This window comes from Crocodylus porosus, unplaced genomic scaffold (assembly GCF_001723895.1).
Source record: "Crocodylus porosus isolate Cpor-Errol unplaced genomic scaffold, CroPor_comp1, whole genome shotgun sequence".
NCBI classification, from domain to species: Eukaryota; Metazoa; Chordata; order Crocodylia; family Crocodylidae; genus Crocodylus; species Crocodylus porosus.
This window is the reverse complement of record NW_017728916.1, coordinates 17162457-17189836: the sequence shown is the minus strand read 5'-3', so window position 1 is coordinate 17189836 and position 27380 is coordinate 17162457. Positions and strand designations below refer to the sequence as shown.

At 44.3% G+C, this 27380-nt stretch overlaps 1 protein-coding gene across 3 annotated transcripts in view; it reads left to right on the top strand.

Moving 5' to 3' along the window:
- The first annotated feature begins 354 nt into the window (after nt 1-354).
- PCDH11X (protocadherin 11 X-linked) overlaps nt 355-27380 on the top strand; it is a 1248873-nt gene continuing 1221847 nt past the window's right edge. For 2 of the 3 annotated variants that reach the window (XM_019536469.1, XM_019536468.1), the window contains exon 1: nt 355-895. The gene's annotated coding sequence lies outside the window, so the exon portion shown is untranslated. The remainder of the gene's footprint in view (nt 896-27380) is intronic. The other variant, XM_019536470.1, reaches the window with a different exon arrangement.

Genomic DNA, 27380 nt, shown 5'->3' with positions numbered 1-27380 from the left:
GATCCCCGCCGCCCCCGGCCGGCTCGCTCCGCGGGGCCGGGCAGGCAGCTGCGGGGGAGGGGAGCAGCGGGAGGAGGCAGCGAGCCCGGCGGCCAGGGACCAGCTCCAGGCTGCAAGCTCCGTGCCGGCCCCAGCGGGAGGCTGCGGGGAACCCGCTCCGCTGGAAAGCCGCCAGGTCCCTTCCCGGGCGCGGCTGCCGCCCCGTGCGGGCCCCGCTCGGGCAGTGCAGGGCCGGTGGCGGGCGAGGAGGATGGAGACTCCCCCGGCACGAGCCGCCTCAGCAGGTAGCTCCCTCCACCGCGGCCGCTGCTCTCGGAGACTGGGAGACGGGAAGAGTGGGGGCACCTTTAAGGGGGGGGGGGGGAACCAACCCCTTAGCTCCGCGATTTGCATCTTCCCGGGAAGCGCCTCCCCTTCGCAGTGATGTCAGGCGCGGAGAGCACTTGCTGGCAGCGCCAGGCAGCCGAGTTCAGACGGCAGCGGCGGAGCCGAGCCAGGCGGTGGTGCCGCGCGCGGAGCTTGCCTCTCCCCTGCACCCCCAGCCCCGGCGCACTGTTGGCCGCGGCCGGGCACACCGCCGCCTCGTGCCGCTCGCTCCTCGGGGGGACTCGCGGAGCGCTCCACCCGGCGGCGGACCGAGGAGTCTCGCAGCGGGGCCGAGCCGGCGGCTGCCTTCACGTGGGACCCGCTTTGCCTTGAGCTGCGGGAGCAACAAGAGCTCCCGGCCCCGCAGCCGCCACCGCGGACTTCGCCGAAACTTCGGCTCCTTCCTCCCGGCGCGGGAGCTGCCGCGGGACCAGGCGCGAGGATTTGGTGGCGCCCGCGGGTCCAGCGCCCATGCGGCGGGGCGGCCGGTGCCCGCGGAGCCAGAGCTGCGGCGGGAAAGGAGTTCAAGGTAAGGAGGAGAGGGGCTTGTCCCGGTGCTTCCTCCCAGCCGGCAGGGCGTGGAGCCTGAGCGGCTGCGGCCGGGGCTAGCGTGCCCTACCCCCTCGGTTCAGCCTCCAGCGTCCCGCCCGCCGGCTGCCTGCGGACACTGTGCCTGGCTCTCGGCCGGGCCGGGCCGGGCCGGGGGTGAAAGCCCCACATGGAGCCTTGCGTTGCTGCGATCGTAATCTTGTAATGGAGATTGCGCTCTGTCGAGCCTGCTGTGCGGGGGCGGCAGCTGCGCTGGAGGCTGAAGTTTGGCTGAAGGGCGAGCCGCGCAGGGCCGGCCGGGTGCGAGTCCCCGGGACGGGTTGGGAACCACCGCAAGCGGACGCGTGTTTGCTTGCCTCCAACTTGCGACATGATCGAAAGCTGTGGGAGAGACGCGCTCACTGCCTCTTGTGCTGCTGCGGACACGCTGGCCAGGCAGCACTTGGTTTCATCTGCCCAGACCACTGGGAGGAAGAGAGCCCTGCCTGGTTTTGGAGGGGGAGGGGATAAAGGGCTCACTAATGACTTTTCCAAGAAAGAAATTGATGGCACAGAGCATAGAGCCGGCTGGTTGCAGGCAGAAGCCTAGTAGATGAGCTGGGGAACAGAGCCTAGCTCTCCTTTTCTGTCTACACCATTGGCATTGTAGCCTTTAAGAACTGTCTGTACTATACGTGACAAGAAGCAAGCGGGGGCTATTAGCCTTTCTGGGATGCTGAAGAAACCATAAATGTAGAGCAAAATTGGCTCAGCTACTACAATCCCATTTTTGAGCTTGAGAGCTGATGTTTCAGTGAATGAATTGTGGAGCAATCATTTTATGAAATGCTGTTGCTTGCCTCATTTGGCAAAAGTGTGGAGCTGTGCAAGATGTGGGAGTCTGCTGAACCACGTAGCAACTGAAGGCAGAGGAGACTCTAAGTGTTCTCTTAAGTTTGCTTCTTGTTCAGTTTTTATGAGGCTAAAAAAACTGAGCCCACAAGATCCAGTTGCTAATGTAGGTTTTATTGAAGGGAATATCCAAAGAGGATACCAAAAATGAATTTCAACTTTTTTCTTGTTATCAGTGAAAGAATGGAAGTAATTTTGACTTGCTGTATGTAGGCAATAAGAAGGGCTGATGTTGTGGCAGGGTAGGGCTCAGTTAACATTCTGACAACTGTCTTATCAAAAAAGATTGTGGTGGTGTTCATATGGATAGCAGACTGCAAAAGAGTCATCTATAAACATCTAAGGAAACTGCCGGGACCAGCATCTTTGTGCAACTGCTAAACAAAGGGACTGATTTAAATCTAAAGTTTTATACTGAATATAGCAAAGCAGAAATATTTGAGGTAGTCAGAAATAATTTGTTTCTGCATTTGAAATGTGTACCTAAACCTGAGTAATAGTTCCACACTTGAATGACTCCAAAACTGTAAATTTTGCATAAAATAAATAAAGTTGAGAGAGAATAATAATGCTTGTTTTAAATACAGTGGAGAAAATCTGTCTGAGCGCATTGAATTCCACTTAAGCATTTCATCTTGGCAAAAGGGAAAGAGGTTTTTTTTTTTTTTTTGTGAATTGTAAAAGATGAGGTGAGAATATTAATAGCTAAGCTCTGGGGACCTAGGGGTTAGTTCAGTAGGCAGGAAACTCTTTCTTTTAAGAAAGAACTGAAAAAGATACCTGTACATGGCAATTTGGGCTGATGGTACCGAGATTTTAAAATTAAATTTAGTATAGCTTAAAAAAAATCTTGCAACTGTAAGACTCACTTAGTTTTTCTTTATGGAAATACCAAGCGATAGTGCACTGAATGTGTGTGTGTGTGTGTGTGTGTATGCGTGTCTGTCTGTGTCTGTGTATGACAGAGAGAGAGAGAATATTCTTTATTTTAATTACATTTTCACCAAATAACAGGGATATATTTATGAGGGAAAACCTGTTTTTTTTTTTCTATAAGGTCATTACCCATTAAGATCTTTGTTTGTATTTTTTCTCCAGAAGAAGTCTTACTGCTTCATGGCTCCCTTGTTCATCCTTGCAGCGTTTCTTTAAATGTGAGCACGAGAATGCCTAGCTATAGTTAAAGGATAATTTATATTCAGTGTAGTACTGTCTGCTCAGTAGAATTGGTTTTATACATCACAGCCTCTGCAAAAAGGGAGATCAAAGATCTGAACCTGTGGTCCTGTACTGAATTTGTATTCTACATGGACCTGAGCAATATTATACTGGCGCCACTTACACTTCTACAGTCAGTCTTCCCATTACAACACCCATTTGTTTAGTGGTTTATAATTTAGTTCTAAGGATGAGCTCTGAGCTGAAACCAAAATACATTTGGTAAGCACAAAGCATTGGGAGAGATTGTAATAAGGTCTGTGTTCTCATTGTCTGCCTGAAAAGAATTCAGAAACTTGAAGTGAACAGTAAGGAGAGGGGAAACCAAACTTCAGATTTTGGGGTCTCCTTGAATGCTAAGTAAGTTTTTGGTCTTAGATTTTCAGATGGCTAGGAAGCTGGCACTAAGGCTTTTCAGGAAAGTGAAACAATGCTGTCTCAATATAGTATGTAATTAGATCTGAGTTATGATGTTTCAGCCTCAGACCATATTAGGGACTTTGCCTCTGAAATTATTCTGCTTAATTCTTTTGAGGCTAAGGTATAATAGGAAAACCAAAGGAAATCATGTAACTGCCAGTTAAATTAGCTATAGAATAAACTAAGAAGAAAGAAAACTATGTTAAACTGGTGTTTAGAGTGACCTAAGTTCGGAAAAGATTTCGGGATAAGGCCACAAAAGGTCACCCTTAACTTAGTACACATGAAAACAGGCATTACTGTGATTATGCACTTCCATTAAGAGGATACCAGAACAGTAAGTGATGCTACTTGTTATCTTGCATTTATATACTAGCTTTCTTATTGAAGGATCCCAAAGTCCTTCACAATTAATATCCATGCATATCTAATATATACCTGTCTCTAAGGAGTAAAATATTTACTTCACCAGTGTAGAAAAAGTGTGTGGATGGTTATAAATATTTTGTGCCTTGATTAGGTTACAGACTTAAAGTCTATTCTTGAAGTGTATTTCAGTGTTGTGGTCATAAGCATCTCAGTGCCTAGGCTCAAATAGGCTGAAATAGAGGAGCATTTTCACTCTTAACTCTGAATATTTTGGTGTTGGTCGAAATAGATTCTGATGTTCCTTGGATGTAAGTGTTTTTGTTTTAAATAAAAAGTTCATGAGCCAGGTTATTCTAAGAAATGGAAAAAGATAATTGAGCCTTAGAATTATTGCCGTTAGCTCATTTGTCTAAGTACTGGTGACCATACCTTTCTATGAGTATTTTGACGGCCCGCGTTCTCTGCAAACCGACTTACGGATACCCAGGCTAGTAACGTGGAGCAGGACTTTTAAGGCAGAAATGGGAATTTCATTATCCCTTTAGATTTGTGGGGAGACTCCAGTTCTCATTATCCAACAGTAAAACAAGGAAAATAGTTTAAAAGGCAGTTTCTTTCAATTATGCTCTCTGAATTAGTAGAGCAACTTGCCAGAAATCATAAAAGCTTCTACTGGTTTCTTTTAAAAGCTCCACTGTTAGAAGAGTTTAAACTGCCCTTGAAATTGTCTCTGATGTGTTACGTAGTGAATAGTGTAGAATTAGTAGAATAAACATTTTTAGACTAGGAGTGACAATAACTGCATTTGTTATCTCTGGTACACATCGGAATGAATGATCTTTTTTTTTCCTAAATAAGACTTTTCTGATCATAATTGTTTTAACGCAAACTTAGAAAAGCGTTTGTCTGCAAATACTCTTAAAAAAAACCCAATACTGTTAATAATCGATAATGGTACGGTACAGTACAGCTTCAGTTCTGAATGAAATAAACCTGTTCATAGAGAAGCATCAATGAAAGAAGAGATATTTTATTAAGATGGAGGAAAACTTGATTTAAATAATAAAAATGTAAATAGAAAGAACGTATTCTGCAATCCAATGCCAGGTCATCATATGTTTGAACAATAAATAACATGTTTTAATAGGTTTTCTGTTATAATCCAATTAAACATTGTTTTTATCTGAGGTTTGTCTCAGTGCTGATAAATATATATCTGGTGAAAATACTGTATATCAGTGTACAGGAAAGTAAATGTTTTCCTAAACCTTTTTCCTCTCTGTTTAGTTTGCTTTATTAGAGCCTGATCCAAAGCCTATTGCAGTCGACTGGAATATTCCTATTGGAATAGCCCCTAATATCTTTTTGTATCATGTACATTTTGTACTTTAATTTTGGCAATTTTTTTTCAAGAATGTTAAGATGATACGGAGATATTGCTCTGCTGAAAAGGGAGTTTTGCTGGGGAAAGACAGGATTTGGCCCACTTAATAGGCGGCACTAAGCTAAGTATGCAGAAAGAAAACTTTGTAATTAACACAATTTCCTTTCCTATCTATGTAAATAGAAGTATGTTTCACATAAAATATAATTTTAGTTGAACGGAACCTAGTAAATAGAACCTAGCAACCAAATCAATGGGAGTAGACGAGTTCTGCTCTATGTCTAAAGATATTCCAGACTTAAAATGGTGCAATTGAGAGCTGGCTTTGACCACTATGTTTAAACACCGTAGTCATTAAAATGGTAGTTCATACTGCCCAGAAATGTCTGTTTAACTTTCTTCCCAGGGAAACATCTTGTATTGGATGTTGCTTTGATTTGAGTTGGTAGTTTCTGGAATTATTTTCTTCTTCCAAGCTTTTCTAGAAATCAGATGTCTCTAGTGATGAAGTTTTGTTTGCCTGTCAGTGTTTCTGTTATATCCTTCAGGACATGGTTTTGTTATTTTTTGTACGAATGTAATTAGTAGTTATGTGAGTCGCATGCTGTCTATTGAAGTGGTAGGAAAGAAATGTTAAGAATAAAAGCCAGCCAGAAAAAAATGGGGGACCTTTAAGGATAAATGGAAAATATTATCGACATATTTATACCTTCAGTGTCATTATGTGCTAATTTAGCAAGTAGCTAAACTGCAAGGATGTTGAGATCTAAAGTGATCATATACTTGGACACATTGAAGCAAATCAGTTTTGTTTGCTTCTTCATTGTGTCTAGTTCTAAAATACTTTCTTGGCCCTAGATTTATAAGTATCAGTTAACTCAGTTGGGAATATTTAAGATTGCAAATGCTATGAACCAGAGGAAAACTCCAGCTGCTTTCCATCCCCCCGTTTTCTTCCCTACAACTTGTGTTCTCCAAGTTGTGATCTGCATGTGTTATTCAAGTTGGTATTCAGTCACAGGAATATGATGTTTCATTAAAGGTAAGTGTTTTTCTGGTAGCCCATGTGGGAAGACTTGTGATGCTGAAGACAAAATCACCTCAAGTTTTCCTTTGCTCATGGAAGTCAAAGGTTAAACTATCATTTACTTTGATAGTTTAGGATTAGGCAATTGTTTGAGTAATTAACTGTTTACTTCTCTCTCTGCTTGTTTCCAAATGCCCGGAGATGCAGGGACAAACTATCATGGCCCAAATTCAGTAGTACATCAATTACAGTTGCATGCACTGAAGTTTCCCCCTCCCTCAAATTGGGGAATTTCAAAACATCATCCTGCCAATGCATAGGCTGGGTATGTGAAGTTGGATGAGACTTCCTGTGACCTCTGGGGAAGCTGGAATGTGGCCCCGCATTTATCTAGGGAAAGAAAATTACAGCAGGAATCTTAACGTCATGATTTAGTTGTGACGCATTCTAACTGCAGTGGCAATTTGCATACTGCTATGCTCAAGTTTGGGACTTGCATTCCAATTAACTAGCTTGAGTTTGTCTATGTGTTAGTTTATTGTAAACAGGTGCTATTGTATATTGTATATTTAAAAATACATTTGAATAGCGTGATATGAAGGAGGAAACAAAAAGTAGAGTGCATTAATGAGAGTAATTGCTTTACTTTGTCAGTCTGGATAACTCCTGGAATATTTATTTAGCAATTTGCTCTAAATCTGAGTTGTCATCGAATACCAGTCAGTACTTCCTGAAGGATAAGCTCAGGGATAAGCTATTGCAAGACATTTTCATTCTATCTCTCTGTCTGGTCAGCAGAGGTGTAGCAAGCTCATTAAGTAAAAGTGGGGGTAGTGGGGTATGGGTGTGTCAACCATTGTGGACTAGGTCAGGGAAGTTGGAGAAGGGGGAGCACATGTGAGTGAGAGGAAGGGGAAAGTTTACCTTTTCCAGGCTGCTGCTGCTACTTCTGTAGCCGTGTCAACTACACTCGGGTACCAGCAGCACTGTGTGGCTAGACTTCCTGGGAGCTGACCCTGGTGCCTTGTTAGCTCCTTCCCCAAATACATACGTATTGGGTGCAGGGTTATGCTAGCATGGACAAAGGCCCCCCGAGGGGTGGGGAGCACCATTTGACTTGCTCCACTTGCCCCCTCCCCATAGATAGTGTGTGGTGTAGGACTGCCCTGTCCAGCTTTTATGGCTGGCATGGTGCTGCTGCCCCTGCTGTGGCAAAGATTCCCAATTCTAGCACCTTCTCCTAGGCAGCACCTGTGGTTGGTGCCCTGCTTGCCCCACTGTAATAATGCTGCTTCTGGTCAATTAAGTGTGATGAAGGATTTATGTCACTTAGATTTTGACAGTGGTTTCCTGAGATCTGGATTTTATTGATAGACTACTTAAATGCATTTTAGCTTGGAATGCAAATATACTCAATTAGCAGATGACTATGTTTAAAAAGAGATTAAAGTTGAGGAAGCATTTTCTTAATGCTTTGAGGGGGAAAATAGTAAGTGAGTGCAAAGTGTCTATTTTTCTGGTACTGTTGGTGTCCATTCCTTCTTACACATAGGAATCCCCCCCGTCTGTCCAATGTAAGCAGCAGAGGTGACTGATGGCATATATGACACTGGTTTGAGGTGCCATTTGATTTTTAAAAAGTGAAGAAGCTAATCCAGTTTTTTAATTTAGAGTATAATATTAAGAAAAAAATTGTACACATGTTTAATTGTTTTCTGATTATTGCATATCTTTTTATGTAATAGAAAGATGACATGCAACTGTGATGAAAAAAATCAGGATATTGTAATAAAACAGTTGTTATATATGCATATTATGTTAGTTAGCCTTTTTGAAAAGGGATTAATCCCTTAGGAAGGGGAATTTGGGGAAAACATAAACCTTTTTTCCCCCAAATAAACTAAAACTTTAATTTAAAAATATCCCTGAAATAATATTTTTTTAATATTAATTAAATAAAACTGTTAGTTAATTCATAGACAGTGGGCTGATTCAGAACTTGAACCAGACAACAGTAAGTTTTCATGGTTAAGAAGTTTGCTTAATATTTGTATTGTAAAGCTAATTATAAAATAAAACTTGTATGTAGTGGACCGGGTATTAAAATAGCATATACATAGAGGCAAATTTATTAATTAATTCCTGTGTTCAACAGTCTGTGGGGGAAAAAGAGAGAAAAGATCCTGTTACGTTAGGTACTTTAAAAACAGCATGTCCAATCCAAACATTAGACTAAAGAGTGGGAGGGGTGGAAAGCAAAAAACACTTGTATTGCATTTCTAAGATTAGTACGTGATGTCAGATGTGTTTATTGATTTAGGAATAAAGGTTACTGGAATTTTGGGGTAAGGGGTTCTGCCAAGTGTAGGCATGGAGTCCTCATAGTCTTCACAAAAGGAACAATCATCTATAACAACTGGTGTTCAGTTGTACTGGGCCATATCCACACTCCAGAGACTTCAGTTGACTTTCAAATGATTTTCGTGCCAAATGGCTCTTTAGCCTTCAAAGACTTTTCACTAACTTCTCTGAGTGTGTTTATAAAACAATCATCTCTTCTTCCTCTTCTGCTGTCTTTTCCCCACTCCTGAAAATTAAAAAAATTGGATTTTACAGAGTTTACCCCTCCATCGCCTTTTTTTGAACTTTTAGGTAACTGCAGCATCTATGTGCACATAATATAGATTCCATTTTTTTTTTATTAGACTGATTTTTATATGCTCATGAAAACTTGATGAAAACATCAGATTCCTTTTTACACCTACTGTAATATTGTCTGGAAAGCTACAGGGAAAAGGTCTTGGTGGATCTCTTGCTAGTTGCTTAAAAAAAACTAACAAAAACCTGTTATAGGGCACTGAACAAACAGTGGGCTGTGAAGTACTGAGCCATTGTGGGGAGTTGCTTATTTAGATTCTGGAAACTTTTGGTAGTTGAGCAGGATGTCTATACAAAGCTGGCTTGATCATGGGTTTTTTTTTCTTTCGTGTTGCCTCTCATCTCAGAGTGGTTTCTCATTCTAGGTGTTGTAAGTTCAATTTTCCTAAAGTGAGATGGCTGTTTAGGAGTCTAAGTATCACTGAAAGTCTATGAAGGCTTTTGAAAATCATACTATTCGCAATACCATCATCATCATTAAAATGTTGCTGTGATGATAGTTAATGCTTTTTACCATCAACCTCATTCAAGAGTAGTCGTCTTTTACACTCAGAAATCACTCACTTGTGATTTTTGTCCTAAAAAACTGAAAGCAGTGAGCTGAACTTGAATTAAAAGGTGGCAACCTAGTTCAGTGTAGAAGCAGTGGCTTTTAACTTTTGGTCTGCAGACCCATAGGGGTCCACAGGCTATGTTTTAAGAGGTCTGGAAAAGATACTTTTGATTGGTCACAGTCATGTGAATACCCACACTTAGAATTCATAGGGGTCCACACCTCCATCTGAAATTTTGTATGGGTCTGTAAATGAAAAAAGTTGAAAGCCACTGTTATCTTTTTTAAAAAGATTGTTGTAGCACTTTATCCTTGATATACTCTTCAAAATAAATGTTGAGTACCTCAATTGACTAATGACAAAATGGGGGGAGTAAAGAGAGAGAGATTTGTCTTGATCCAAGAAGACTTTAAATTTAAGATGATTCCCCAATAATTAGATTCTATACATGAAAAATACAGTGCTGTAGCAAGGTGGGTTGAGTGGGGTGACCACCCCAGGCACCAAAGTGAAGCCAACAGGTGCTGCCCAGCTGTGGCAGGGCACAGGAAGGAGCTATGAGCGGCTTATGCCAGGATGAGGGAAAGGTAGCTCCCGCCACTGTGTGTGCTCCTGAGCAAGCATGGGCAGGGTGTGCTGCCTGGATATGTGCATGGGGTGAGGGCAGGCTGCTCCTGTGGCCTTTGCCCCAGGCACCAAACTTTGTTGCTATAGTACTGAAAATATATATAATATATAGTTTTCGTTATAATTTTCCCATGTGTAGAATCTAATTATTGGAAGATAATCTTAAAATCATCCCCCTTCACTTCTGTAGCCAGAAAAACAGTGGCAGGGAGGCAGGTGGTGAGAGGACAGGCAGCGTGACCCTTCTCTTCTTGCCTCCTGTTGCCTGTTTCCAACTTACCCTCTTGTGGAGCACCCCTCCCATGGTGCCTGTGCCTCTTGCCATCTGTATCTCCCAGTACTTAGTTCCCCCCCCATTCCCCACTGCCATCTCCCTGCCCCATGATGCCTGCACCCCCTGGAGCTAGCCCTTCGCCACTCCCCGCCCTCAGCCATTTGCCTACTCTGCAGCTTCCTGTCCCCCCCATGCTTCCTTCACCCCTTCCCCCACTTGTATTCCTCTGCTGTCATTTTTTTCAGTTGGTGCTCCAATCCCACTTGGTCAGTGAAAAGAAGATGGCTGTGGCAACTTTAGCCCAGCCCTGGGATTGAGTCTGAGTCCATCAGAGCTGGGGTTGAGGCTGCCACCATTGCTGCTGGGCCAGAGTGAGGCTGGAGCTGGAGCTAAAGGTAAGTTGTGGCAGAGGCAGAGCAGGGGACAGAGGTAGTAGGGTAAAGGTGGTGACTGCAGCTCTAACTCTGACCCCAAACCATGCCCTTATATTTGAATCCAAAATGTGGGTTTTTTGCCTCATGTTAAATGGGGAGAAAGCATTTCTTGGAGTCGAGTAAATATGATAAAAGAATCTTGAAATCCAGGTTTACAGTTTTTAACATGAAAAATGACTTGGTAATGACTACAAGAGCCTATAAAAGGTGAAATATTTTTGAGTTGTGTTGAAATAGAAAAATATGGATACTGTGCCAAAGTGTCTAAAGATATCATCCAAGATTGCACTGAAGAGTGTTGCTAACAACCTTGCCTGTTTTTTCAGGCAACAAAATATATATAAGAAAAAATCTGAGAACTTGTCATATGCATCATTTTAAATTTCTGGACTGACATTCTTCTTCCACTTGTCACTAAAGTAAACGAGAAACTCCTATCCCATCAGGATACTCTGCTCCCTATTTTAAACATCATTACAGGGAGAAATGTAATATGCAACATAGACTTAAATTCATAGATTCATAGATGTTAGGGTTGGAGGGGACCTCTATAGATCATTGAGTCCGACCCCCTGCATAGGCAGGAGGGAGTACTGGGTTCAGATGACCCCAGCCAGATGCCCATCCAATCGCCTCTTGAAGACCCCCAGGGTAGGGGAGAGCACCACCTCCCTTGGGAGCCCATTCCAGATTTTGATCACTCTAACTGTGAAGAAGTTCCTCCTAATGCTCAGTCTAAATCTGCTGTCTGCTAGCTTATGGACATTATTTCTTGTGACCCCCAGGGGCGCCTTGGTGAGTAGAGCCTCACCAATTCCCTTCTGCACCCCCATGATGAATTTATAGGCAGCCACAAGGTCACCTCTCAACCTTCTCTTGCGTAGCCTGAAGAGGTCCAGGTGCCCTAGTCTCTCCTCGTAGGCCTTGGCCTGCAAGCCCTTAACTGTATGAGTGGCCCTTCTCTGGACCTTCTCCAGGTTATCCACATCCCTCTTGAAGTGTGGCGCCCAAAACTGCTCGCAGTATTCCAGCTGCGGTCTGACCAGTGCCTGATAGAGGGGAAGTATCACCTCCTTGGTTCTGTTTGTCATGCATCTGCTGATGCATGATAAAGTGCATTTAGCTTTTCTGATGACTTCTTCATCACGCTGATGACTCATGTTCATCTTGGAATCCACTAGGACTCCAAGATCCCTTTCCGCTTTTGTGCTACCGAGTGGGTCATTTCTTAGGCGGTAGATGTGCTGGACATTTTTCCTCCCTCGGTGCAGCACTTTGCATTTCTCCTTGTTAAATTGCATTCTATAGTTTTCTGCCCATTTGTCCAATCTGTCCTGGTCTGCTGTTGTTGTTCCCTGCCCTCCGGTGTGTCTACTTCTCCGCACAGTTTTGTATCATCCATAAATTTGGACAGAGTACACTTCACTCCCTCGTCCAAGTCACTGTTGAAGACACTGAAAAGTATCAGTCCAAGGACCGATCCCTGAGGGACCCCACTGCCCACTCTCTTCCAGGTTGATACCGATCCATCCACTACCACTCTCTGGGTATGACCCTCTAGCCAATTTGCCACCCACCGGACTGTGTAATCATCCAAGTCACAGCCTCTTAACTTGTTCACCAATATGGGGTGGGATACCTTATCAAAGGCTTTCCTGAAGTCTGAGTAAACTGTGTCAACCCCTACTCCTGAGTCCAGGTGTTTTGTAACCTGGTCATAAAAAGAGACCAGATTAGTCAGGCATGATCTACCTGCTATGAACTCGTGCTGGTTTCTCCTCAGCATAATTTTTCCTGCTGGGCTCTCACATATATGAGCCTTAATAATCTTTTCAAAGACTTTGCCAAGGATGGAGGTGAGACTGACTGGCCTATAGTTGTCTGGATCCTCCTTTCTCTCCTTCTTGAAAATAGGGAACACATTAGCCCTTTTCCAGTTCTCTAGGACGTGGCCCTTGCACCACGAGTGCTTAAATATTCTTGCCAGTGGCTGTGCAGTGACATTAGCCAATGTCTTCAGTACTCTCAGATGGAGCTTATCCTGTCCTGCTGATTTAAACCCATCAAGTCCTTCCAGGTGACTCTCTGTAACATCTCAGGGTCAACATTTGGTAGTCTGGCACCCAGTTGCTGCATCTCTACAATCCCAGTGTGAGACTTGTCTTGCCTTTTGTTTAGGAACACTGAGGCAAATAACTCATTAAGGAGTTCAGCCTTGTCCCCCCTGTCTGTCACCAATTGCTTCTTCCCGTTCAGTAGTGGTCCTATTCCACCCTGGGCCTTCCTTTTACTCCGTATGTATTTTTGTTATCCTTAACTTGGGATGCCATCCTCAGCTCCATGGTAGCTTTGGCCTTTCTAACTGCCTTCCTATAACTGCGAGCTGAGGAGGTATACTCCTCTTTAGTAATCTCTCCCTGTTTCCACTAATTATATGCCCCCCTTTTTGTCCTTAGGCTGCTCTGGATTTCTCTGGTCAGCCAAGGAAGCCTCTTGGCCCCACTCTCCCTTTTCCCCCGCATCGGGATCATCTCCCTCTGTGCCCGAAGGATTGTTTTCTTAAGGCACAGCCACCCTTCTTGGGCTCCCATCTCGCCAAATCTGAAATCTCAATCCCAAATTATGTTTAGGAAGTTAAGAAATTATTTTGATCAGATAATTGACTTAAATATTTATGTCTCACTTCCCCATGGTGTTCTGTTGACCTCCTAGGGACAGTTCAGTCTGTACATTTGAATCTGGGTACTAGATATATATTAAAATTTACATTTCGCACAAGGCAAACCATGATCAAAAAACAACAGCTATTTTATGCAACAGTATACTCTGAAATGAGGCCATAGTGTTGACAATTTAGGTTTGGGAACAATTTGACAGACTATAGTTTATGATATTACTTTTTCAGGAGAAATTTTGATGGGTCTGATTCATTACGAAGTACCAGAATCATAAACATACTATGCAGAGAAATAGTTCAGTGAGACTGTGGAACTTTTCATTTCTTAGGTAGTATGGATAATCCTTTGTGCAAAGGTCTTTGGTTGAGCCCAGAACAAGAATAAGAAGCTGAAATATAGCTAAGGAAACAGAATTTGAATCCTTTCTTCTCTTCTACCATTTAAAAGTTGTTCATATTTTAACATCAAAACTGCATTTGTGAAAATGACTGTACAACAATATAATGGAAATTTGTGGAAGCAAATGCACAAAGACTGGACAATTGAATTTAGTGTTTGCCAGTTTTTAAATGATCAGCACTTATTCCCAAGCAAATATCATATTTTCTCACATAATAAACACATGACTACTGCAAAATGTAGCTGCTGGAAATTACAGTGTGTATTAATTACATGCGAGACAAAGCTGGAAGAGCATTTTCTGCTTTACTGTGGAAAAATGGAAGTAAAGTCTGCCTGCATCTCAGAGGAAACAGAAGAGTGAGCAGGCATGGCTTCCAAGTTACTGCTACTCAGTTTCTTAGTACAGTGAAATAACTTTGTTTTTCATTCTTCCTTTTAAAAATAGGCTGTGTATTTTATTCTGGCGAGTGTTATATATGAGAAAGTATGGTAAGTGACAGTCATATTTTTAGTGCATTTAGTTAGGATTAGTTGAGACTTTATGATATACTATATGCTGAAAAAGTTGATCAATGCCTAAGAGGAAAGAATAATAAATCAGACTAGTGAATTCCAAGAGAAGTAAATTATTGTATTCAGGTATGTGTATCTATGTATACTGATTCGGATGATTTCAGTATAAATTGATGCGTTTCCCCAATATTTAAATAGCAGTTTATTCTTGGTGTGGGAGAAGTGTATTTCTTCACTTTGTAGAAAATAGCTTCCTAATGCTTGCGCTTGTGCATGGGAGGATTCAGGATTTTCTAAAGAGGGGTACAGGAGCAGTGACTGGCACTGCAAGGGTGGCTGTGCCTCCACTCCCAGTTCCAATCTACCCTAGGATGGGCAGACCATCCTATAGGAGCAGCAGAGAGGGACTTTTTTCAAGGCCCTGAGTCAGATAAGAGCATTGCTGTCCCCTGTCTGCATTATTTCTCTTTTCCCTCCACGCTCAGTGGCATCACCCCAGCTAGGGCAGGGCAGGAGGAACTCTAGTATCATCAACAATACCAGTATCATCATACAACAGGCTGATAAAGAGGATGCTAATATGGAAAAGCCAGGAGTACATACAGGAAGCTAAAATAAATCTCTCTAACAAGATCCAGAAACCTGGCAACCCAGTGCATCCCATTGTCTGTCTCTGGCACTAGCATTGGCCCTATCATACAGGAAGTTTCAGGTTATGTCAGCTCAAAGCTATCTTCATATGCTATGGGGGCTGTCAGCTATTTGAAAGACACCACATATTTCCTGAAGAAACTAGCTTCTACGGACAAGCTTCCAGCTAACATTATATAAGCTTCTATGGATGTTACATCTCTGTATATCAACACTCCCCATAAGGATGGAGTAAAAGCCATAAACAGAATTATTCCCAAGAAAGATGCCACTTCAATTTCCAGTACTCTCCTGTTCTGTCCTCACAAACGGTTATTTTAGATTTCCGAATTGCTTATACCTACAAATGAGCAACACCACCATGGGTGCACACATCTCTCCTGCCCCCTCCCCACCCCATCAATATGCCAATATATTTATGGCTGACCCTGAACTCCACTTCCTCTTCAAGTGCCTTCTCATTCCCCCGCCTCCTGTATACTCCGTATACTTATGAAGACCTTGTCATCATATGACCGCGTGGGAAGAAATCTCAAGAAAATTCCACCAGGATTTTAACAGCTTCTACCACTCCATCAAACTAACTCTCGAATACTTCTCCTAGCTAATTCATTTCTTAGACACTACTGTAAAATTTGCAGTGGCTGCATCACCACCACGTTGTATTGAAAACCAATCAACTATTATAGCCACCTTTATGCCATTAGCTGTAATCCTAACCACACCACTAGCTCCATTGTCTACAGCCAAGATTTTTTTTTTTTTTTTTTTTTTTTTTTTTACAGCCATTACCTGCTCTGATTCCATGGACTGGGATGCACACTTTGAGGTTCAGGAGCAGAGATTCCTACAACAATAACATAATCTCAAACTGTAGTTACTTGAATCAACAAAGTCAGATTCAGCCCCTGCTCTGACCTGCTACAATACCAACTCCAAGACAGACAACATAGGCCAGGTACAGACATTACACTTTTATTGGTATAAGTGATCAGAAACCTGTCTATACCTGTAATAGAATAGAAGTTTGGCATTCATCAACTGGTTTAAAAATGGCAGAACCTAGTCTAAGATTCCTACCCCCCCAACCAAAGAGTGAATGTATGTTCTGTTAGCTAATGATCTATACTAAACTATGCAGCTTACAAAAAACCATGTGATGGAGATCAATTCTGCCTTGGGCTTATTAAATGTTTGTACCTAGCCAGAATCCTTTTGTTTGTTACCTACTACTCCTACCTTGAACATCTCGGACACCTCATTAGTGACTTCCACCCCCTGCTGAAAAAGCATGATCATCTGGGCCAGCGACAGACATTACACATTAACTGGTTTAAGTGATCGGAAACTGGTTTGAACTTGTAACAGAACAGACATTCAGTGTACATAAACCAGTTGAAAATGGCTGGCTGAAACCGGTTTGAGATAAACCTGCTTGAATGTAGTATCAGACATAACTGATTTGGCTCAAACTGGTTTATGCATTGTCTGTTCCAGACCCTTTGCTGGTTTCAGTTAAGTCAGAAACCCCCAGCGTGCTCTGTGGGTGGAGCTCTCTGCTCCAACCCAGCCAGGCTGGCCCCACCCCTCTGCTTTGCAGCCTGAGCAAGGTCTGGCCAGAGAGGAGTTTAAATCCCTCTCCCTGTGCCACTGGCAGGGACCCAAGCCATGTCTGCCTGCACTTCCCCCTCACTGCTACAGCAGGGGGGTACCATGGCCCCTGAGGTAGAGTGGGGCAGGGAACAGAGTTCGTTTCCCCTTTACCCCACTGACAGCTGGGTGGCTCTCTGCCCGGAATAGTCCCCTGGCCTCTTTATTAGAAGCCAGAGGACTAACCCCTTCCCTGCCCCCCAGGGGCCCTACCTGGCTGTGCCCCCTTCCCACGGCAGCAGTGCCTGCTCACCTTGCAGCTGGTTCTGCCCAGCAGGGTCTGCCCAGCCTGGCTGCTGCTGTCCTGTGTTTGGAGACAGTGGCTAATTAAGCCACCTCCTGGTGGCTGGGAGCTGTCTCTGAGCACAGAGCAGCAGTGGCGAGGCTGGGCACACCTGTCTGCGATGTGAGTGGCCAGCAGCTGAATAAATCCCTTCCTGCTGGGAGGGGGCTTGTTTCAAGCACAGAGGGGCTGTTCCACCACAGCAGGATCTGCCCAGCCGGGTCTGTGTGGCCTGGCCGCTGCTGCCCTGTGCTCAGAGACAACTCCCTCCTGGCAGGAGGGGACTTAATTTAGCTGCCGTCTCCAAACACAGGGCAGCAGGAGCTGGGCCAGGCAGATCCCACTGGGCAGACCCTGCAGCAGTGGAGCAGCCTCTCTCTGCTTTGGGCAAGTCCCTCCCAGCAGGAAGGGGCTTATTCAGCTTTTGGCGATGGGGTTTGCCTGGCCAGGCTGTAGCTGAAGCTCGCGGGGAATAAAGGGGGCTGAATAAGCCCCCTCAGTGTCTTGCCCAGACACAGGATGAGCTGCGGGGGCCAGCCCCTCCACTACTGCCTGGCAGGTAGAGCAACGAGAGGTGAGTGACCCGTCACAACTTCCTGGTGGGGCTGTTGTTTGGGCCGGCAAAGCAGCTGTGGAGCATGGCGGTGCTGCAGGGCTTGCAGGGCTCTGGCCCATTCCACACCCCATGCACTGTCACACACAGCCCAAGCCCGCAGCACAGCTCCTTGTGGGGAAGGGGCTCGCTCTCCCCTGCAGTGTGACGGGGGCTGCCATCTCCAGTGAGGGCCCTGTCTTCTCCTGCCACAGTGGTGGGGAGGGGGCATGGCCAGGCAATGCCCCAGAGAGGGGCAGGGACAGGTTTATTCCTTTGGCCTACAGTGGAGGGAATAACTGGAGTCCTATTCTGTGCAGACAGCCACCCAGCTACCAGTGGGGTAGAGGGGAAATGAACCCTGCTCCCTGCCTTCTCTGCCTCAGGGGCCATGGTGCCCCCCTGCTGCAGCAGCAAGTGGGGAGTGTGGGCAGACCCGGCTCAGGTCCCTGCCGGTGGTGCAGGAAGAGACAATTAAACCCCTCTCTGGCCAGTTCAGCCTTGGATGGCCATGCCCTCCCCCCTCCCAGCACAGCTTCCCTGCAGACAAGGGCCAGCTTTAGTCACCCCTGCACTTGGCCTGAGCAACTGCAGGCTTGTGCCTGCATTACCTCAGTCCAGAGAGCATGTTTGTCCTGTTACGAACCAGTTCAGCCTAGGCAGGTCAGACTATCCTGCAAAGGTTGAATCAGTACAGGCTCTGGTGTTTGAATGTCTGTTCCTAGCCCTGAAGGTAGCCATGAGCATACAGGCAGCCCCCAGGGTCAAAAAATGCTAAGAGACTATCTAACTCTTATTTTCACGTATGCTCCAGACCTTGCTCCAGACTCAAAGGCCCCCTCATCAACACAGACCACATCATCACTAGACTATGACACAGATTATAACATCCAAGGTTTATTTACCTGCATCTCAAACCAGCTTCATATGTTATCACCTGCTTACAGGTCCTCTCTCCTGTCTGTGTTGGACAGATGGGGTTGACTCCTGCATGTAAGAATGAATGAACACTGATCTGCCACCAGTACCAGAAATGGGGGCAAGCCTGTGGCAGGATGTCTGGATGTTCCATTGCTGACCTCAGAGTGGCTGTTCTTAGATAAGAAAACTTTAAAAACAAACTTGAATGAGAAACTGTGGACCCAGAAATCATCCACAGACTGGACTGTGTTAAATGTTGTCTAAAGCAAGACTACAGCTTCTTATTCTTATCCCATTACCCGGATTAGCTTTTATGTGCCCTGTGGCCTTCGGTGGGTTAACTGCTTTGTTTTTCTCTTTCCTACTCACCTTGCCTCTCTGAGCAGTGCTCTCTTCGTTTTTCTTCCACTTTCCTTCTCTTTCATGTATTTTTCTAATTGCTTCTTTCTATTTAGCAGCTCTGCTTTCTCCAGACCCTTCATAGCATCTGACACAGTAAGCCCTCTGGGTATGAAAGCTTATGGTATACAACTCTAGTTTAGTTAAGTTTATCTGCCCTGCTTTCTTGTGTCCAGGCACCTTATGAATTTTGTTCACAAACTCACTTTTTAAAGATGTCTGGTACATTTTTCTTGAGCACGTGGAGTGTGAGGTCAGAAAGGGAGTGGTTGTTCTATGAAAAACATGCACGTACTGATGGTCTGTCCTTATATTTTCTAGTTAATACTGGTGTACAGTTTCTTCTTAGTTTCATGCATGTGATTACCAGGAAGACAGCTGGTGCATCAGATAAGATATATCACATTTTGAGAGAGGCATGTATAGGATCTATAGATTCTCCATGGAGTCTTCTAATTGGTTCCATGGATCTGTGGAGTCTTGTAATTGGTTCCAGTATGGGGTGGTAGGTGACCACCAGAAGCATGCAGTCACAGAAGGGGTTTCTTTTTGCATTGTAGTAGGTTACCATGGGGTATTTGGGTGGCTCTTTCAAAGAGACAGTCTATTTATTTCTCTACTAGAGTGTCCTTGTAAACAGGCAGATCGTAGCTTAGCTAGGTGGCCATTGTGAGTATTCTCCTAAGAACAGATGTGGTGGTATCTGAAGGCCTGATAGTAGATTACAGCTTTTCAGGTGTGCTTGGGCTGATTGTGTCTTTTGGACATATGTATGGTGGTTTATGGGTTTTTATATACAACAGTAGAGTGCCATCTTGGATTTGGATCATGATATCTATGAAGTTGATGTTAGTGTATGAGTATTTTAGGGCAAGTTTGATTGAGGGATGATAGTTGCAAAACCTGTGGTTGATGTCAGTAAGTGAACCAGGGATGAAAATATCATCTATGCAGTACAGGTATGGTACAGTCTTCTAGATAGTCCTTCTTCAGGTGGCTCATGAACACATTAGCATATTGAGATTGTCACGGGGCGGGGTCCTAGAAGTGGCCGTGATCTCTCTTAGCACCCCCTACCATGCCAAGTTGGTATAAATACACCCTCGTTCTTGCCCGCCACTTCCTTGATGTTAAGAGTACTAAGGGAGGCTGCCTTTTGTCCTCCTTGACACGGTACCCCTGACGTATTCAAGTTGGTGGCCCCTCTAAAGGTAACTCTGTGCGCTCATGCCTTAAGGGCAACGCGTGGCTTCTACCATCCCTGATACCACGCCCCAAGCCTCACAGATGTACCGGATGTTGTCTAGTCAAAATCCTGCCTGTGCCCTGTGGGCACCCCTGGCTCCTCACGGGTTCCCTGGGCTCGTCTTCCCCGGCCCAGGCCCTCACAGGCTGTCTGGCCTCCTTCTCACTGGCCTGCGCCCTTATGGACGCTCCCTGGCCTTCCTAGCTATTGCCAGCGCTGCCCGTAGACGCGCTCTGGCCTCTCGTGGCCGTGCCCACACCGGGGCTCTCTCTCACGATCCCGCCTGCACTGGGGCCCTGCCTCCCAATCAGGGCTCAGGTGGCCATAGCCGTGCATGGCCCCAAATCCCCTCCCTGGGGTCTCTCGCCTGTGTGCCCTCTTCCCAGGGCTGTGCGCCCTCCCTGGGGCTTTGCCCGCACTAGGGCCTTTATCTGCACTTAGGGTTCAGGTGGCTGTAGCCATGCTTGGCCCCCCAAATCCTCTCCCTGGGTCTATGACTCTTGTGGGGCTCAGGCAGCCTTGACCATACCTGGCCCCCAATGCACTGTGCCCCTTCTCAGGGCTGGGGTCAGTGCACCCCTAAATGCTGTGCCCTCTGGCACCGGGGTCCCCACACTGCTGTGGAGCCCCTATGAGGCCTCCTTCAACCCTTATTAGCCTTACCGCAGCCTCTGGTGTAACAATAAACAATGACATGTAATAACATGAGCCAATCGGCTACAACTCATACTAAGCCTCCTGGCTAAATGTAAACCTCTAAGCCACCTGGCTAATCATCAATCAGATCCCTACAAGGGCCTTCTCCTCCCAGTATCCTCAAGCCAAAGCTGCTCAGGCCATTAAGGTTCTCTAGGCTGCCTACTGTAGCAGAGCTCTTTCTCCCTTAGATGTTAGCAGGGAACTGCCTGCTTGGCCTCAGCCTGGGCTGTTTATATAGGCCAGGCCCTGCCCCCTTCCAGTCAGCTGACCAAACTGCGGTTGCCCCGGCAACTGGCACCTGTACCTTTTCCTAAGAGCAGGGCACTGAAGTGCCCTGCGACAGAGAATAAAACTTTGTGTCCATAGCTATGTCTGTGTTTGGATGACTGTTGCAAGTGAAGTTATTGTGGATGAGAACAAAGTGGATTAATTGTGCAACATGTTGTTGCAAATCTGTGTGCTCTGCTCCTGTAAGCATTTCAGGTAGGCAGCTGTGCTTTCCTGGTGTGGGATGTTGGTGTACATGCTGGTGATATCTGTTGTGTGTGTGGCCTTCTCAGGGAGGGTTGATTCTTTTTTCTGCATTCTGTTGAGGGAGTCTGCTGTGCCTAATAGAAGTTTGCTCTCTAATTGACACCTGGTTTCAGGATAGTTTATATGAATCCTGATAGCTCTTCAGTGAGGGTACTGCAGTTGGATATGATTAGCCTACTAGGGTTTCCTTGTTTATGACTTTGGGGGGCATATAAAAAGTTCCTTGGGTAGCCTTGGAGATTGGTGGAAGTAGGTGTTCCTGAAACTCCTGTGAAAAGGATATGATAATATTTTCAGTTTCAGGGAGAATACTGGTCCAGGGTCCTCGCCAAGTTCTTTATAATATTTGGTGTCAGAACATTGTTGGCCCCGTTGATGTGGTGTTGATGGTTGAGGATTCACTTTTGTTGGCTGGGTAGATTTACTATTTTGTTGTTAGATCTTAGGGACCGTATGGATTTTCCCTCTCTGAGGAAGTGAGGTTGTCATAATCCTGGCATTTGTTGAGAACTTCTTTGTTAGCTGTCTTCCTGAAATGGTCAACATGGTAGTGCAGCATGAGGTTACATCTGCTAGGTAGTGTCCAGTTTTATTGTTGGTTTTCTAGGTTGTGGCAGGTGGGCTCTTAGAGGTGGTTGTCCTGGTTGTGGATGTATTCTTTCAGGTGAAATCTTAGGAATAATTATTCTAATTCTACATATATTAGTATCTTGTCAAGCTGTTTCTTTGGGCAAAAATTTGGAGAGTACAGATATTTCAGGGTGAGATAGGGAGTGCTGTGATACTTCAGTACAGTCTGCTTTTTGGGTGCTGCTGTCTCAATTCTTTCTTGTATTGTTGGTACACTGCTTGTGAAATGTCTCTTGTTGTGATAGCTGATTTCACTTTTTCTTCTTATTTGCATGGCTGTTGTTAGGAATTTCTAGTAGTATGTTTGGGTTTGCTCTGTAGTAGTCAGATATTCATCCAGGGTAACATCCCTTTGTTTATTAGCATAATTAAGTATGCCCTGTTTAATTGTTTGTGTTTTACCTGGAAATTTCTCCTCTCTCAAGTTCCACAGATTTACTCATTCTTTTTTCCTCAGACCTAATGAAGAATGCTTTGCATTTGAAAACTTGTCTAATTTTATCCAAACTATGCAGTTGTTCCAATAAAATTCTTGCCTCTTGCATAATCCCTGAACCATCACAGCTACAGTATTATACCAACACTAAATCTTGGGTATTCCTTAGAAGTGAATTTAGAGAGTTTATGGATGCTATGTACTACTAGAATTTTACGACTAGAGACTTAAGTTGCATTTCCGGGTCATAACTGGGCAATTTCCTGATCCTATTTAAAGACGTTCCCTCTACTTTACTGGGATTCTCCATGCTCAGTGGACCTTAAACTGAAGACTCCTTGGGGTGGGAACTTATGTATGCAAAGTACCATGTGCATCTCTTTCCATATAAGTAATCCTTCATCTTTCAGTCTTTACTGGCATATCCATTTACTCTTCTGTCCTCTTTTTAATTTGTTTGCCACATCTCTTATATCTTGGAGCATGAATTCTATGTAAGGAAACAAGGCATTTTCATTTCCTGTTGATTTTATTTCAATTTTTAAGGAGCACAAATTAGACAAATCAAGCTAATACACAGATGAAAAAATGCAAAGGAATTAAATTTATGAAGGAAGAATGTTATTAATTGAAATGTTGCAGAGTATATGGCAGCTGGGATTATATTACTGACACTTGTATGAATGAATATTTAAAGTGGTATTGTGTTGAGTCTCGTAACACTTGTGGATGTATGGGTCAAATTTGGTGCATATGTGAAATATGTAATGTATCCTCTGTCATAACAGATAAAAATGCTTATGAGAATCCTGATTTACGCTATTCTTTTTCAAGGTCCAGAATTGTATTCATTAAGGTTCAAATCTGAGAATCAGATGCATGGGGCTTGGCCCTAGTTAAATATCTGAGTGTTGTTTTTTGGTTTAATTTTATGTTGTCATATGCAAGATAAACAAAGTAGTATTTCTATGTGAGAATATTGTCTTAAGTTATTAGGTTATCCACCTTATGCTGTCTATAGACATTTGTAATTTTGCTAATTTGAAAGCAGCTCTGGTTCTTGTTAACATCAGCAAGAGGAGTGGGGGAACTTCTCAACAGTTTCAGTGAGAGTTGGTTTGGACTTTTAACAAAAATTCTCTGACATAAAAAGTAAATTAGTTTATATAGAGTCACTGATCATTTCCCCCTTAAATGGACAGTGTGCATAATTTCATCCTATTATATTTAACAAGGAACTTTTAAAAATTAGCTTACTAAAAAATGTATGGAGTCAGGCTGAAAAAAAGGCATTTACAGTCTCAGCTTCTCATGTGTAATTCATCTTGGCAGGTACAGTACTTTGAGGTTTTATTGTATTATAAAGTTAAAAAAAACTTGAAAGAAATCATTGGAAAAGGGTTTAGAGTAAGTGATTTAGATGAGGTTGGCAGGTGGTGCAATATGGCTATTGCTGGATTAACTAAATTCTGAAAATGCTGTCACTTCAGCGTATTGGATCTAGGTCTTGATTTAGTCATTGCTAAGGCAAAAGCCATCACCTTGCTGATCAAGCTGTGTGAGGCAGTAGTTGATGGTAATATCAAACAGAAGCAGCAGAAACCATTTCCTGAGCAATTTTGGAGTCTGTAGCGTTTAAAGAGATAATTAGATCAAAATACCTCTTTAACTGCTCTGTGTGTGCGTGTGTGTGTGCATGCGTGCGTGCACACGTGTGCACGCATGCACTGACACAATTTCCATTTAAAAATATATCTGAAGGGAGGGAAGGAAAGGAAAATGATGGAGTAAAACAGTGGAATCAAACATGATGAAAGAGAATTTCAAAATGTCAAAACTAATATAAACAGTTCTCATTTTTGAATACGCAGGCAGTTGCCTATCAAAACATTATGGAAGCAAACCTCAGGGGACAAAAAATAATGTGGAAATGACCTAGTACAAATATTAATATGACTAAATATGATAACTGTAAATAGGAATCCAAATCTAGATAAAATGTTCCTTTTTTCAGAGTCTTAGATGAGAGGTGGATGATAGAAGGTGCACTGCTTTTTATGTAGGCACACTAATCCATATATTCATTGGCTTCTAGTCAGTCAGATTGTGTTTTCCGGGAATCTACTTTTGCCTTTTGTTCATACTGCTAAAACTGAGACAGATACTAATGTTAAAGTCTTAGCTTTATAAGCTTTGAGGCTGAGGGCTGGGATGAAGGACCTGAGACTTGCATTATTCTCATTTAATTTTACAGAGCCCATGTTTGTTTGTTTGTTGTTTTGTTCCAGGGCCACAAAACTCTTATGCAGGCATCTCCTGAGGAAGTAGCTTATGGGGATGTGTTATTTATGATTGGGTTTAGTTTTATATGTATCAGTTAATACCATTTTGCTAATATTTCATGTTGATGGATTGTATTGGTACCTGTTAGAGATGTGCCTGGAGGTTGATCAACAGATAGATTTATTCCTTCCATTTTTATAATGTATCTTGATTGTTAGCAAAATATTTCACACAGCATTACACTGAAAGACTAGAGAAGTACCCAATTAAAACAGTTTTGGGGACAGAAAACAAAGCCTTAGGTGCTACATTAGATTATCAAGAGAGTGTACAAGCAACTAGAATCCTTCAAGATGCTCATATAGACTGGTATTTTCAAAGAAGCCAAAGGGTAGTAGAGTCATAGGAATACTGCACTGGGAGGGACCTCCAGTGTCAAGTACACTCGCATGCTTTTTGTAGGCACCTGTGTCATATATTCTTTTTCATAGATTGTCCAGGCTCCCTCAGAATCCCTCCTTTTTACCTTTCACTATTACATCATTGAGATTCTGTATATGAATCTACAAATTCTTAGACTGCAGTCTCTTGAGGCGTGGGGCTCTTTTGGGGGAAGTACCATGTACATCTTTTTCCATATAGGCATCGGCATTTATTTTCCTGTTGCCTTCCTAATCTGCTTGCCACATCCCTTGTATTTTGGAATCATGGAGGTGAGAGAGATTCTAGTTTCTTTGCTGTCAGCACTTACCACTTCTCAAGTGCTGGTAATGAAGCAACAAACAGAGAGAAATGGAGTGGGGTGGGATAAAGCAGGAGGTATGATTTGCTCCTGTCTTTAAGGTCATAGAAAAGCAGAATGTGTTGTTTAGAACAGCATACATTCCACCACGACCAAGAATTCAGTGTTCTTCAACTCCAATTGAAATTCATATCCAGGCAGTAATCTTAGAGGAAACTTTTAACTAGCCTTACATGACAGTGAGTGTATCCTAGTACTTTAAAAAAATCAGGATAAATTGGCCAGGATCAAAATACCTGACTTTTGGGGATGCTTAATAGAGTCTACAGGCAGTTGGGATGGAAATGTGGAATTCTAGATTCAACAGTTGGGGAAAAGGAGGAGGAGTTTAGGGGAGCGGACAGCATATTTTACAAAAGGAAACTAAGGAATTATTGAAGCCAAAGGATTCTATTGATACAAAAACAAATAGGTATAGACCAGTCACACACAAATTCAGGTTGTAAATTAAAATAAGGTTTCTAAGGAGCCATTCTGGAACAGCCTTTTGATAGGAGTAGTGGAGGGCAAAATGCCTAGTAATTAATTTTAAGATGGAGTTTGGTAAGTGTTTGAATGGGATTATGTGATGTATTGTCTGCAATAGTAGGGTGTTGGATTCATGGACACATAGGGCGCATCCAGATGAGCATGCACATGCCTCTTGCAGCATCTCAGAGGCCTTTGAGATGCTGCAAGGGGCACATGTGGGAACAAAAAAATGTTCCCCATGCTGCAAATTTGCAGTGTGGGGGCAAAATTAGACCCCTGGATATCCAGGGGTCAAAAAATACCTTGGGCAAAAAAAGCAGGGCAAGCCATGGTCCAGGACTGCCCTGAGGCAACTGGAGGCTCGGCCCTCCACAGCGATACTCTGGTAGCTAACTGAAGCACCTCTATGGCTGGCCTTCACCACAGTGCTGAAGCATGCTGTTACCCATGCAGGGCAGGCAGCGTGCCAGCTGCAGGGAGCTGGACCCGGGCTCTGTGCAAGTACGTACAGGGTGAGAGGGACTGGAGGAGGGGGGAAGGGACCATGAGGAAACACTCACCAGCTCCATCCCCTCCCACTCCCTGAGCCGCCCGGATTGCTGCCCCACCTGGCCCCATCCACTGCTGGCTCCTGCAGCCCCCTAATCACTGCCTCACCCAGCCTCAGCCCCTGCCTGCCCCCAATTGCTGCCCTGCCCAGCCCCAGGAACTCAGCAATTATTAAAAAAAAAAAAAAAAAAAAAAAAAGAAAAGAAAAAAGCCCCACACTAACCGGCAGTAGCAGCTGCCATTGGGGTCACTGGGTGGATATAGCAGAGCCCCCCCCCCCCCACAGCACATGGTAGTGGGGGACAGCGGGGACCGACCCTGGCTGCCTGGCACCTGCACTGCCACTGTTCCATTGTGTGGGTGCAGCCAGGGTTGGCAGGGCGCTGCACAGCTCTGAGCTCTGTTGGGCAGCTGGGGCTGCTGTGGCTGTCACCTGGGACCCGGCACTGCTCACCCCGAGTGGCCCCAGCTGCCTGACAGCTTGCAGTGCTGTGTGGCACCCTGCTGACCCCGGGCCGCACCCGCACAATGGGGCAGTGGCAGTGTGGGTGCCAGGTGGCTGAGGCTGGTCCTTGCTGCCCCCTGCTTCCCTGCGCTGTGCGGTGGGGCTCTGTCACGAGGCCCCAGTGACTCTGACTGCCAGTGAGTGCAAGGTTTTTGGTTTTGTGATTTTTTTTTTTTTTTTTTAAAGTGCCGGGAGGCTGTGGCTGGGTGGGACAGCTATCGAGGGTCTGGGGGTGCAAGCAGGGGGTGGGGCTGGGTGAGGCAGCCATTCATAGAATCATAGAAGTTGGGTCGGAAGGGACCTTGTAGATCTTGAAGTCCAACCCCAAGCCTGGGTGGGAAAAAAACTGGACTCAAATGAGTCCA